Below are 13,673 nucleotides of genomic sequence, written 5' to 3'. Positions count from 1 at the left end.
AAAATGTTCTTATGTCAAGGATCCGACAAAAACAGGTGGCCAGCTGAACGTAGTCCCCAGGCCATGTTTTGTTTGTCCCTGGGGTGGCTGGAAAGGGCATGACCTCAGACCCTACTTCTCTCATTGACTGGCCATTGACTTTGGAAAATCACTTTCTCTCAGTTGTCTCATTCACAGAGAATGTAAAATAAGACATTACACATCAAGGTGACCTGTTTTCAATTTCTAACACAGAGCTTAGAAAATGCCAGATATTCGCTGCCCTTACCCCTTGATCATATAATACTGTGAAATTTTATTTGCCTATTTGGGTCTCCGGAACAGATCGTGTCCTTGTGAAGACCTTTCTATAGGAAATGCCCTCTCAATACTCAATACGCTTGTAGGTTTAGAATGGGTGCTCCGAATATTTACTGAGTGGACGAATTGACAAAGGCATCTAAAACTGTAACTTTCTCATAGAAGACCGTAACCTAATTGTTTTTGTGTAACCCCAAGCACCATCCAAAGCCTTGCACTTCATCATTCTGAAGTAAATACTGTGAAAGGAATAGATCTGTCAGTGTTTTTCTCTTTATATCAAGGAAAGAAAGTACCCATTTTGCTTCTTACACTCTTTCATGAGTCAGCTATTACCATTGAAGGCTGATAGTAAATGCAAATGAGTTCTTTTAAAAAAAAAAAAAAAGTTTTAAAATTCCAATTAGTTCACATGCAGGGTCATATTAGTTTCGGGTGTACAATATAGCAATTCAGCACGTCCCTACATCACCCGGGGCTCATGACAACAGGTGCGCTCCTCAGTCCCCCTCTCCTTGATTCACCCATCCCCCGCCCCCGCCCACCTCCCCTCTGGTAACCAACAGTTTGTTCTCTAGAGTTAAGAGTCTGTTTCTTGGCTTCTCTCTCTTTGTTTTCCCTTTGCTCATCTGTTTTGTTTCTTAAATGCCACAAGAGTGAAATCATGTGATATTTGTCCTTCTCTGAAGGGCTATTTCACTTAGCATAATAGTCTCTACCTCCATCCGTGTCATTGCAAATAGGGAGATTTCATTCTTTTTTATGGCTGAGTAATGTTCCTGTATGTGTGTGTGTGTCTGTACCCATTCATCAGTCAATGGACACTTGGGGTTTCCCTAATTTGGCTATTGTAGATAATGCTGCTATAAACCCTCATGTGCGTGTTTCCTTTTTATTAGTGTTTTTGTTTTCATTGGGTAAATCCCAGTAGTGCAATTGTTGGATCATAGGGTAGTTCTATTTTTAACTTTTGAGGAATCTCCATACAGCCTTCCACAGTGGCTTACCCAACAGGGTAAGAGGGTTCCCCTTCTCCACATCCTTGCCAATATCTGTTGTTTCTTATATTGTTGATTTTAGCCATTCTGACAGGTGTGTGGTGGTATCTCAATGTGGTTTTGGCATTTCCTTGATGATGAGTGATGTTGAGCATTTTTTCATGTGTCTGTTGCCATCTGAATATCTTCTTTGGAGAAATGGCTGCTCATGTCTTCTGAACTTTTAAAAATTGGATTATTCATTTTTGAGTGTTGAGTTTTATAAGTTCTTTATATACTTTGGATAATAACACTTTTAAATGTCTTCTCCCATTCACTAGGTTGCCTTTAAATTTTATTGTTTCCTTTGCTGTGCAGAACTTTTTATTCTGATGAAGTCCCAATAATTTCTCTTTGCTTTTGTTTCCTTTGCCACAGGTGACATATCTAGAGAGAAGTTGCTGTGGCCTAGGTCAAAGAGGTTACTGTCTGTGTTTTTCTCTAAGATTCTTACGGTTTCCTGTCTCACATTTATGTCTTTAATCCATTTTGAATTTATTTTTGTGTATCATGTAAGAAAGTGGTCCAGTTTCATTCTTCTGCGTATTTTTGTCCAATTTTCCCGAAATTATTTGTTGAAGAAACTTTTTCCCACTGGATATTCTTTCCTGCTTTGCTGAAGATAAATTAACCATATAGTCTCTGGTTCCCAATGGGTTTTTCTGTTAAGGTCACCAATTAAGTTTCTATTTCTTTCAAGTTGCTAAGGCTTGGAAGACAGTGTGGCTCCTTTATCTCATACCAATAACTTTGGGAAGACAATTTCCTTTGTTACTCAGTTCTGGTAGTCATCTTACTGTGGTCTCCGTACTGATGTCTGTTTATGATGATAATCTGTCTGGAATTCTGTTTCCTCATCTTTAAAATAAGAACACTGGACATCCTAAGAATCTTTCCTTTCCTCATATTCCTTGACTCTCTGGTATATTCCCATTAGGTACTTCAACAGTCAATTAAAATGAAGTTTATTATGTACTTCTAATGTTTCGGACATCATCCTAGACTCTGAGGATGAGTTAATCCTTGGACTTAATTCCCACCATAGAGGAGTCTGGCGGGAGCTATAACACTTTACAGACAGTGATGCATTACATGTGCTCCGTGAATGGTGAGGAGCAAGGGGCAGAGAGGAGGGAGTGCATGACTTCGTGGGATGTTTAACAGCATTGGTCAATGGTCAATGGTCAATGCTGGGCTTGGACTGGACTTTGAGAAATGTGTAGGGAGGTTGAAGGCACAGACAGGGGCATTTTAGGCAGGATTAGTTGTAACTAGTCAAAAAATACATCAAAGTTCATGGTGGTTAAAGGAAGAGTCAGTACCCTGCTTAGCCAGATTTGGATATATGGTGCGGTCATCAGGAGATGAAGCTGAAGATAGGCTCTGCCAAAAGTAAAGGGCCTTTGTCCTGGCAATAGTGGAGAATCTTTGGAGGATTTTAGAGGGAAATCAGATAATCAGATTGGGCTCTGGAAGAGTTCTCTAGAAGCAGATTGGAGTTGGATTTGAAGGTGTACCAAATAGAGTCAGAGTTCAAGAATTCCCAGGAAAGCCCAGGTGAGTAAGGAAGGTCTTGTGATAATCACCAATTTTGATCTCCAGACATACATGAAAGGTCCCGGCACCAGGATCCACCCCCATCTCTGGGTGCTCATACTTCCTCTCCATCCAGACAAATCTACTTGTTTTTTTTTTCTAATAAGACTTACTCAGTCCTATCTTAGATGTTCCTTCCAACAAGTTGTATGTTAGAGGAAAATTTTCCTAGCTACACCAGAAATGATCTCCATTTGGATGTCTCCTTATCCCTGGCACCTTATGTCCACTGTCTTAGTTTGGCTTGTCCGAACTTCAATCTGTGATCTTTCCCTGGCTCTAGGATGAAAAGCCATAGAATATCGGAGTTGGGGAAGATCTCAGAGATAACTTAATTCACTCCTTCCTATTATGAACACTCGGAAAGTAAGAGATTTTTCCAAAGTTTTATCAGGTTAGAGGCAGAGCCAGGACTGAGAACTGGGGTCTTAGACATCTCTGTACCATGTAATACCACCCCTCTGGGGCCTTTGGCTCCACCACAATCCCACAGTAGAACCTACTTAGCCTTGTTAGAAGTGGCTTTTCTTGGGTGAGAGACAACATGGGCTTTCACCCAAAGCCATGGTCTCTGTGTGACATCTCACCAGTCTCCAATAATAAGATCTGAAGAATCACCCATATTCTCCTAACATTATTTGTTAGCCTAGCTCTGGCTACACTGTTCTGTCAAAATTCATTCACTGAGTGACTCTTCTACATTGGGAACCAGGTCAAGATCTACAAGTAAAAGGCCCTGGTCCCATCCAAAGGGAGTTCACAGGCTTGTTGAAGTGCTTTAGGTACAAGAAAATACTAGAACTGAGTTTTTTTTTTTTTAATTCTGCTTATTACAACAGGTTTCCCTCCTGTTGGCCATTCCCCTATCTCTGACTTACCTAAATTATGAACTTGTGTAGTGCCTACAGAAATTTAACATTTTTTCATTCATGTAGTAAGTTTTTATTGAGCACTAAATATATTCTAGGCAGAGGTGTAACCATGAAGTAAATAGAAATCCCTGTCTTCCTGAAGTTTACTTTATTTATTCTCTTTTTCCACAGATAAGAGACTTGCTGTCTAGAACCAAGAAACCTGGGGGACTAAAAGTGAGGGAAGATCAACAGCTGGGCTTTTATGTGGACGGCCTGAAGTCAGTGCCCTGTGAGAACTATGCACAGATTGAAAGACTGATGGAACAAGGGACAAAAGTAAGGACCACAGCATCGACCAACATGAATGCCAGCAGCAGCCGGTCTCACATGGTTGTCACCATTCAGTTCAAGCAGGTGAGACTCACGGGAAGGCTGCTGTCCCAGGTTCCCACCAAGCGTGGTCCATGGGAAGGGTTCCCAGTGGCATGAAGAGTTGGTGAGTATTATGGAATCCTTTCAGATTTGGCCTATGGATTAAGGTGGCTACGGCCAACCATGGGCTTTAGGGTCAGAAAGAGAAGTGAGGGACTTCCTATTTTCCTACCTGCCCATATCCCCGTTCCACACAGGTTCCCCAGGATGATGAAAACCAGCTTCCAGATCCATGAGCCTAGAGAACCACCAGATGCTGACCAACCCTTCTGATACTTGGAAGTAGCAAAATAAGGTCTTTGAAACTAGCTAATCCATGTAACTCTCCACTAAGTAGAATTTTTTACAAACCTGAGCATATGTTTTTTCCTCCTTACTTCTTGTTAGATATCAGAGAGTAAACTCTACATCATCAGCAGTTTGATTCAGAAATACTTATTTTCAAAACCTGGGTAAACATTACAGTTAGCTATGATTTCACCACCTCTGTTTCCTAAGCCACAGTCCTAATACATAGGTAGAATGGTGATAAATGAAGATTGCCCTGTTCTAACCAGGAATAGTGGGAAAATACTGGACTGTATCTCTTTGTTCACCGGCTTTGAAACTTCAGGAAATCACTTACTCATTTTTAGTCTCAGTTTACTATTCTGTAGAATGAGACGAATAGCTATCCTACGGGAGTGCTGGGAAGCCTAGAGAAGTACCTGCATTTTAAAGAACTTTGAAAAATAACTGGGAGGATGGTAGAGAGCGCTCTGAGCTCACCTCCGCCCACTGACACACAGAGACAACCACTCTGCATAATCCAGCTAACTCTGGAAACGACCTGAAGACCGGCAGAACAGCTCTTTCACAGCTAAAGACATAATGAGAAGCCCACATTGAGAAGGGTAGGAGGGGCAGAGATCTAGTTGGAAACGAATCCCCAGGCACAGCGACCCTCAAAGAAGAAGGATATCTTAGGCACTAGGTATTTCTTGAGGAGCCAGGGTATCAAGCTTTAATGAGGCACCCCCTGCTCTGGAGATCTGCACCAGAAAGACAAGCCTGATAATATCAGTCTTTGAAAAGTAGTGGACTCAACTCTAGGAGAGGTGGAGGAGGGCTATAAGAAACTGAGAGTCCATTCCCAAAGGGCTCTATCATGCACTGTGAGACCCAGCACAGAAGCAGTAGTCTAGGAAGTGCCTGGGTTATACATGAAGAAGATTTAGTGACTATTTTGGGGGCATGTGCCAGAAGATCAAGGATGGTAGGAGCTTTCTCAAGGAACAAGAGTACTGGAAGGTACAGTTTTTCTTGAGCTCCTTCTGCCTAGCTGGTCCATCCTTGAGGGAGCCAAAATCAAGAGTCAGACACTGAACTGACGGAGCCACCCTGGTGTCCCTCTACCAAACATTTAAAGAAGTGTTTAAAATATCCTTTTCAAACTATCCCCAAAAATAGGAGAGGAAAGAAACTTCCAATCTCACACTATGAGGTCAGCATTATCCTGATGCAAAACAAAACAAAACAAACAAAAATTACAGATCAATATTCCTGATGAACACAGATGCAAAAATCTTCAACAAACAACTTCAATCATACATTAAAAGTATCATTCCCCCACAAATCCAGTGGGATTTATTGCAAGGATGCAAGGATAATTAGCCAATTAATTAAATAACCAATCAATGAGAAGCACCACATTAACAAAATGAAGGATAAAAATTATATGATTTTCTTAATAGACACAGAAAAAAAGCCTTTGACAAAACATGTATTCATGATGAAAAAACTCTCAATAAAGTGGGTTGAAAGGGAACATTTCAATGTACATAATAAAGTCCATATATACCAAACCCCAAACCAGCATCATACTCAATGGTGAAAAACTAAAGGCTTTTCCTCTAAGGTCAGGAACAAGGCAAGCATATCCATGTTTGTCACTTTTATTCAACAAGTACTGGAAGTCCTAGTCAAAGCAATCAGATGATCAAACATGAAAAGGAATAAAAGGCATCTAATTAAGGAAGAAATAAAATTTCCATTATTTACAGGTAAAGTGATATTACACATAGAATACTCTAAAGATTACCAAAACACTATTAGAATAAATGAAATCAATAAAGCCTCAGGATACAAAATTAATACACAAAAATCTATAGATTCTTTTTTTCTATACATTAATAATTAACTAGCAGAAGGAAAAATTAAGAGAACAATTCCACTTACAATTCTATCAGAAAGAATAAAATACCCAGGAGTAAATTAAACTCCTCTGGGGGCGCCTGGGTGGCTCAGTGGGTTAAGCCTCTGCCTTCGGCTCAGGTCATGATCTCAGAGTCCTGGGATCGAGCCTTGCATCGGGACTCTCTGCTCAGCAGGGAGCCTGCTTCCCCCTCTTTCTCTGCCTGCCTCTCTGCCTGCTTGTGATCTTTCTCTCTGTCAAATAAATAAATAAAATCTTAAAAAAAAAAAAAAGAAATGTCCTCTGAAAACTCTAAGACATTGATAAAAGAAATTGAAGATGCAAATAAATGGAAAGACATTCCGTGCCCCTGGGTTGGAAGAACAAATATTGTTAAATCATCTATACTAAAATCCAAAGTGAGCTACAGATTCAACACAATCCCCATCAAAATACCAATACTATTTTTTTTTATAGAGCGAATAATCCTAAAATTTGTATGGAACCACAAAAGACTCCAAATAGCCAAAGCAATCTTAAAAGGAATAGAGCTGGAGTAATTGCAATCCTACATTCTAACCTACACTACAAAGCTATAGTAATCAGGACAGTATGGTACTGGCACAAAAACAGACACATAGATCAATGGAACAGAATAGAGAGCCCAGAAATAAACCCACACATTTATGGTCAATTAATCTATAACAAAGGAGGCAAGAATATATGATGGGAGAAACGACAATCTCTTCAATAAATAGTGGTGGGAAAACTAGCCAGCTACGTGCAAAATAACGAAACTGGACCACCTTCTAACACTGTACATGACAATAAATTCAAAATGGATTAAAGACCTAAAAGTGATTACTGAATCTATATAAAGAAAAAATAAAACATAGGGAGTCAATGTTCAGACGACAGTCTTAGTGATATTTTTCTGGATATATCTCCTCAGACAAGGGAAACAAAAGCAAAAATAAACATTGACTACATCAAAATAAAAAAGCTTTTGCACAGCAAAGGATCCCATCAACAAAATGGAAAGCAACATACAGAATGGGAGAAGACATTTGTGAACGGCGTAACCGACAAGGTGTTAGTATCCAAAAATACAAAAAGAATTTATACAAATCAACATCAAAGTAAAAACAAAAAACAGTCTGGCTTAAAAACTGTTCAGAGGATCTGAATAGACATTGTTCCAAAGAAGACTGATACAGAAACATGAAAAGATGCTCCACATCACTCATCACCAGGGAAATGCAAATCAAAATCACAATATGAAATATCAACTCCTGCCAGTCAGAACGGCTAAAATCAAGAAACCACAAGTGTTGGCGAGGATGTGGAGAAAGGGAAATGTCTGTGCCCTGCTGGTGGGAATGCCGACTAGAGTGGCCATTGTGGAAAACGGTGTGGAGGTCCTCCAAAATTAAAAATAGAAATACCATGTCCATCCAGTAATTCCACTGTTGAATACTTGCCCAAAGAAAATGACAAAACTATTTGAAAAAGATACATGTATCTCTGTATTTACTGCAGCACCACTTACCAGAACCAAGACACAGAAACAACCTGAGTGTTCATTGATACCATATGGTATATATACTCAATAAAATATTACCTCCCTTTAATAAAAGAATGAAATCATGCCTTTCAGGACAACATGCATGGACCTAGAGGGTGTTAGGCTAAGGGAAATAAGTCAGACACAGAAAAAAAATATCATGTGACTTCACTTGTATATGGAGTCTTAAAACACAAGACAAATGAGCAAAGAGACACAGATAGAAACAGACTCATAAATACAGAGAGCGGGTGGTTGCCAGTGGGGAGGCTTTGGAGGGATAGGTGAAGAGGTGAAGGGGATTAAGAGGTACAAACTTCCAGGTATAGAAGAAGTAAGTCACAAGGATGAAAAGTGCAGCATAGAGAATGCAGTCAGTAATATTGTAATGACATTGTATAGAGACAGACGATAACTCCACTCATCACAGTGAGCATTTTGTAACATATATAATTGTCAAATCACTATGTTGTATACTGGAAACTAATGGCATGTCCCATGTCACCTGTGCTTTGATTAAAAGTAAAAAAAAAAAAAAAAAAATGGGAGCCCCCAGGTGGCTCAGCTGGTGAAACACCTGACTCCTAGTTTCAGCTCAGGTCGTGATCTCAAGGTTGTGAGATCCAGCCCCGTGTGGGGCACCACACTCAGCAGGGAGTCTGCTTAAGATTCTCCCTCTCTCTCTCTCTGCCTCTCCCACCTCTCTCATGAGTGCACACTTTCTCAGATAAATACATCCTTTTTTTTTTTTTTTAAGATTTTATTTATTTATTTGACAGACGGAGATCACAAGTAGGCAGAGAAGCAGGCAGAGAGAGAGGAGGAAGCAGGTTCCCTGCTGAGCAGAGAGCCGGATGCGGGGCTCGATCCCAGGACTCTGGGATCATGACCTGAGCCAAAAGCACAGGCTTTAACCCCCTGAGCCACCCAGGTGCCCCATCCTTTTTTTTTTTTTAAGTAAAAAAAAATAAAGATTGTCATAAACTTTAAGTACTATTCAGATGATTTTATGTTAGTAACATTCATAGACTTTACATATGGTTTGCCCTTTTTTAACTTGATGTTTTAGAGGCAAAGGAAGAAATCCACTGAAAAACATGTACGTAGCGATCTAGCATTACGCTCGCTCACTATTGGTGTAATGATATTAACATCTGTTACTGTATGCAGGGCATGGCTAGAACCGTTACTTCTCTTATCTGTTACCCTCCTAACACCCAAATAATATGCCATGATCCCTGTTTTCCAATTAAGACAGTTGCAATTCTGAAAAGCTAGTTCTCACAGTCATGTAACCAACAAGGGATCTGTCACATTCTAAAATCCACGTTCTTGGGGCGCCTGGGTGGCTCAGTGGGTTAAGCCGCTGCCTTCGGCTCAGGTCATGATCTCAGGGTCCTGGGATCGAGTCCCACATCGGGCTCTCTGCTCGGCAGGGAGCCTGCTTCCTTCTCTCTCTCTCTCTGCCTGCCTCTCAGTGTACTTGTAATTTCTCTCTGTCAAATCAATAAATAAAATCTTTAAAAAAATAAAAAATAAAAAATAAAATCCACGTTCTTTTTCCCTCCCTGCATGACCACACTGTCCCGAACAGTTCCTTATTTTGCAGATTTCCCAGTATTCAAATGTTTGATCACAGAAATACTAGAGCAGTAAATGGGATCTAATATACCACTGGAAATAGCTTTGCAAAATTGAGAAGGAGAAACTGAGACAGATATTTGAGCCTGATGATTTATTAATGTGAAATGTCCCTGTAAAGAAGACAGCCCTTTTTTTGAGAGAGAGAGAGAGAAAGGTGAGCAGGAGGTGGAGGGGCGGAGGTAGAGAGAGAGAATCTTAAGCAGACTCCTTCACCAGCAGGTAGTCCGACATGGGGCTTAGCTCCCACAACCTTGAGATCATGACCTGAGCTGAAACCAAGAGTCGGTGCTTAACTGGCAGAGCCACCCAGGTACCCGAAGTAGTCTTTTAATTTGTAAATTTTATTATATATTTTTGAGTGTGAAGTACAATTAGGGAAAAAATTTTAATTCCAAGAATTTTTTTATTATGTTATGTTAGTCGCCATACAGGACACCATTAGTTTTTGATGTCATGTTCCATGATTCATTGTTTGTGTATAACACCCAGTGCTCCATGCAATCCGTGCCCCCCCCTTAATACCCATCACCGGGCTCACCAGTCCCCCCACCCCCTCTTCTAAAACCCTCAGTTTGTTTTAAAGTGTGAACGAGATGGACTTCATATGTAGCCTGCTACCACTCTAATAGCACGACTTGTGGTGCTTTCCTACAGGTTTTCCTAGACAGACACCTCACCAAGCAGTCCAGTATTAATTTGGTGGATTTAGCAGGAAGTGAAAGGCAGAAATCTTCAGGATCTGAAGGAGACAGACTGAGGGAAGGATCACGAGTTAACTTAAGCTTAACCAATTTAGGAAATGTTATCAGGTAAATAATTGATGCATGGGTATTTATTTCTGCTGTAAAAATGTCCTCAGAAATTTTTAAAAATCAGATTAATCATAGACCTCGGTTCATGACCCACTGTCATCATTGGTTCATACCTGGTCCTCCTATATATTTTATTTTAAACATATTGTTGATGTTGATGTTGTTGTTGTTGTTGTTGTTTAAAGATTTTATTTATTTGACAGAAACACAGTGAGAGACTGAACACAAGCAGGGGGAGCAGGAGAGGGAGAAGCAGGCTTCCTTCCCAGCAGGGAACCTGATGTGCGACTTGATCCCAGGACCCTGGGATCATGACCTGAGCTTAAAGCAGACGCTTAACAACTGAGCCACCCCAGTGCCCCAGCGTATTGCCCCAGTGCCCCAACATATTGCTTTTTAATAAAACTAAGAACACCAGTTAAGGTCACCACCCAACCCAAGAAAGAGTTGTTATTTCTCCGCTACACTCTCCTTAGAGGTAGCCACCATCTTGGATTTTGTTTTTCCTCTCTCTGTGCCTCACTCCCTTTCTTGTTTTCTCACTTCTGACTATTAAGTTTGTGACACTCATTTCAGAAATGTACAAAAAAGGTAAAATATTATAGGTTTTTAGATCTTGTTCTTTTTTAAATGATCAAAGTATAAATTATGTGAAGTACACCAATCTTAAATGTTCAGTTTGGTGAATTTTTATATGTATATATCTACATGATTACTACCAAGCTCAAGATATAGGACATGCCCAAAGCCCAGAAAGTTCCCTCGTATCCTCCCCCTAGCTTTTACTCCCACCGAAAGAAACTGGCCTTTGCTACTAAAAATTGGTTTTTCCTAAAACTATCTTGATTTTCATCTAAATGTGACCATTTATAAGAGGTCACCCACTTCTGCATCTGGCTTATTTCACTAAGGACTGCGTCTGTGAGACTAAGCCATGTTTCTCATGTAATGTATTCACTCTTTTTCATTGCTATGTAGGATTCCATAGCAGAAAATATACCACAATTCATTTATCCCTTCTTCCATTGATGGACATTTCGTTTGTATCCAGGTTTTGACCATTATGAATAATGTTGCTGTGAACATTCTTGTACATACGCTTTGGGGAAAATAATTTCTTATTCTCCTCAAGGATACATCGGGAGTAGAATTGCTGGGATTGGCTTTTGCATCCAACATTATTAACAATAAGTGTCCATGTTATGTGTGGCTTTGGTTAATTGCCTTCTATTCTGTCACTAAACATTGTGTCTCTAAGACTCCCTATGGTAGTAGAAGTTGTTACTTCTTTTTCATTATGATATAGTATTTCATTATGGGTATATGCCATGATTTATTCATTTGTTCTCCTTTTGGTTTGGCATTTCGGTTGTTTCCAGGTTTTGGAACATTCTTGTACAAGTCACTGGGTATCAATATATTAAAGTTTCTCTTGAGTACAGACAAAGGACTGAAATTGTTGCGTTGTTTGTAAGGTTGTGTGCAATAGCTGCTTTTTTTTTTTTTTCAGTACCTAACTTTTGACAGTGGGGACAGATTATTTTCCAAGAGTCTGGGGCAATTTATACTCCCAGCAGCAATGTATAAAATATCCCACTGAGCCACATCTTTTCTAAGACTTAATATTGTCACATTTCTTGATATTTTCTGATTAAATGGTCTACCCATGGTCTGGATATTCCTGGTTATTAGCAAGTTTGAGCAGCATTTGGTATGTTTACTGGCAATATGTCTTCTCTCAAAATACCTTATGTTTGCCAGTTACTGTCTTTTTATTGATTTTTAGGCATTTTTTATGTATTTCATATTACTCTTTCCTCAGGTATATAATAAATCTTTTCCCAGCAGGTAGCTTGTCTTTTCACTTTAAGGTATCTGTTGATGAGCAGAAATCATGGTAATGGTTTTTGTTTTGCATTTCTTGTGCCTTGTTAAAGAAGAGTCCAAAAGGTATCTCCCTACGTTTTGCTTAATTTCCTATCCATCTGGAGTTGATGTCTGTGCATAGTTTAAGATAGGCATCCTTTTTGTTATTTTTTCCTTACAGATTACCAATTTTTCCAGTTACACTTGTTGAACAGTTCCTCCTTTCCTTGGTGGATTTCCTGTGCTACCTCTGTCACAGACCAAAATTCTATATATTTTATTTAACTTTTTAATATGTTCAACTGGTCAAAGTCTAAATATTAATAAATGCTTCATCCTCTTCCTGGATAATACAAGGATCTCCAGCCTACATTTGTGATCGTTGTTATGTATGTTAATTCTACTCTTCTTTAACCCCAAAGACATTACTATTTCTATTTTACACAGTGTTCACTCTTTAAATTACTCATGCCTTCTTAAACCTCAGAGATGCTGAGATCAGTTTCCTCCTGGTGGAAGAACAGTCTATAGAATTTCCTTGAGTGATCACCTGCTGATGGCAAATTCTGGTTTTGTTGAAATGTGTTTATTTCACCTCATGCTTGAAAGGTAATTTTGCTGGGTATATAATTCCAGATGTGCAGTATTTTCTTTCAGCTATTAAGGCTGCAGTTTCCTGTTTTCTGCTGGTGGTCTAATGGCTATTTCCTTGAAGAAAATCAATCTTTCCCTTTAGCTGCTTATAAGCTCTTTTGTTTTGATGTTCTCCAATTTCATTATGTTGCACCTGAGTGTGAATTTATTTATTCTGCTTGGAATTCCCTGGCTTCCATAGCTCTGTAGATTAGTGATTTTCATCAGGACTGGAAAGCTCTCAGCCAGTACTTCTCATGCACTGTCTGCCCATTTATTTTCTCTCTTCTCTTCTGGAACTTCGATCAGACCATTTAAATCTTCTCACCTGTCCTCCAAGACTCTTAACCTTCCTTGATTGTTTGCCATCTCTGGAGGTCTCTGGGCTGCAATCCAGCTCATCTCTTTTGAACTATCTAGTTCATTAATTCCAGTTATAGCAGTGTCTAACTTGCTGTTAAACCTGTCCATTGTATTTTTCATTTCAGTTACTGTATTTCTTTCTTCCCAGCAGATCATTTTGTTTCTTTCTCCAGTCTTCTAGATTCATTCTCTAAATTCCTTGTCACTGTTGGTGATTATAATTTCCCATCAATAGGATTGCGTCCCTTCTCCTGCCCGCTCTGGTCAGGGACAACACCGCAGTGTCTGCAGTCCCCTGGAGTGGGGTGGGGACTGGCACATTGACTTATTCACACTTTTTCTGGTGCCTTGTCATACAGGGGTCCTAACTTTATGGGCTCTTCTGAGGGCAGAATGAGA

The sequence above is a fragment of the Mustela putorius genome, unplaced genomic scaffold (assembly GCF_011764305.1).
Source record: "Mustela putorius furo isolate JIRA1106 unplaced genomic scaffold, ASM1176430v1.1 tig00000785_pilon_pilon_pilon, whole genome shotgun sequence".
NCBI lineage: Eukaryota > Metazoa > Chordata > Mammalia > Carnivora > Mustelidae > Mustela > Mustela putorius.
The sequence above is the reverse complement of the archived record's forward strand: the minus strand, read 5'-3'. Positions refer to the sequence as shown.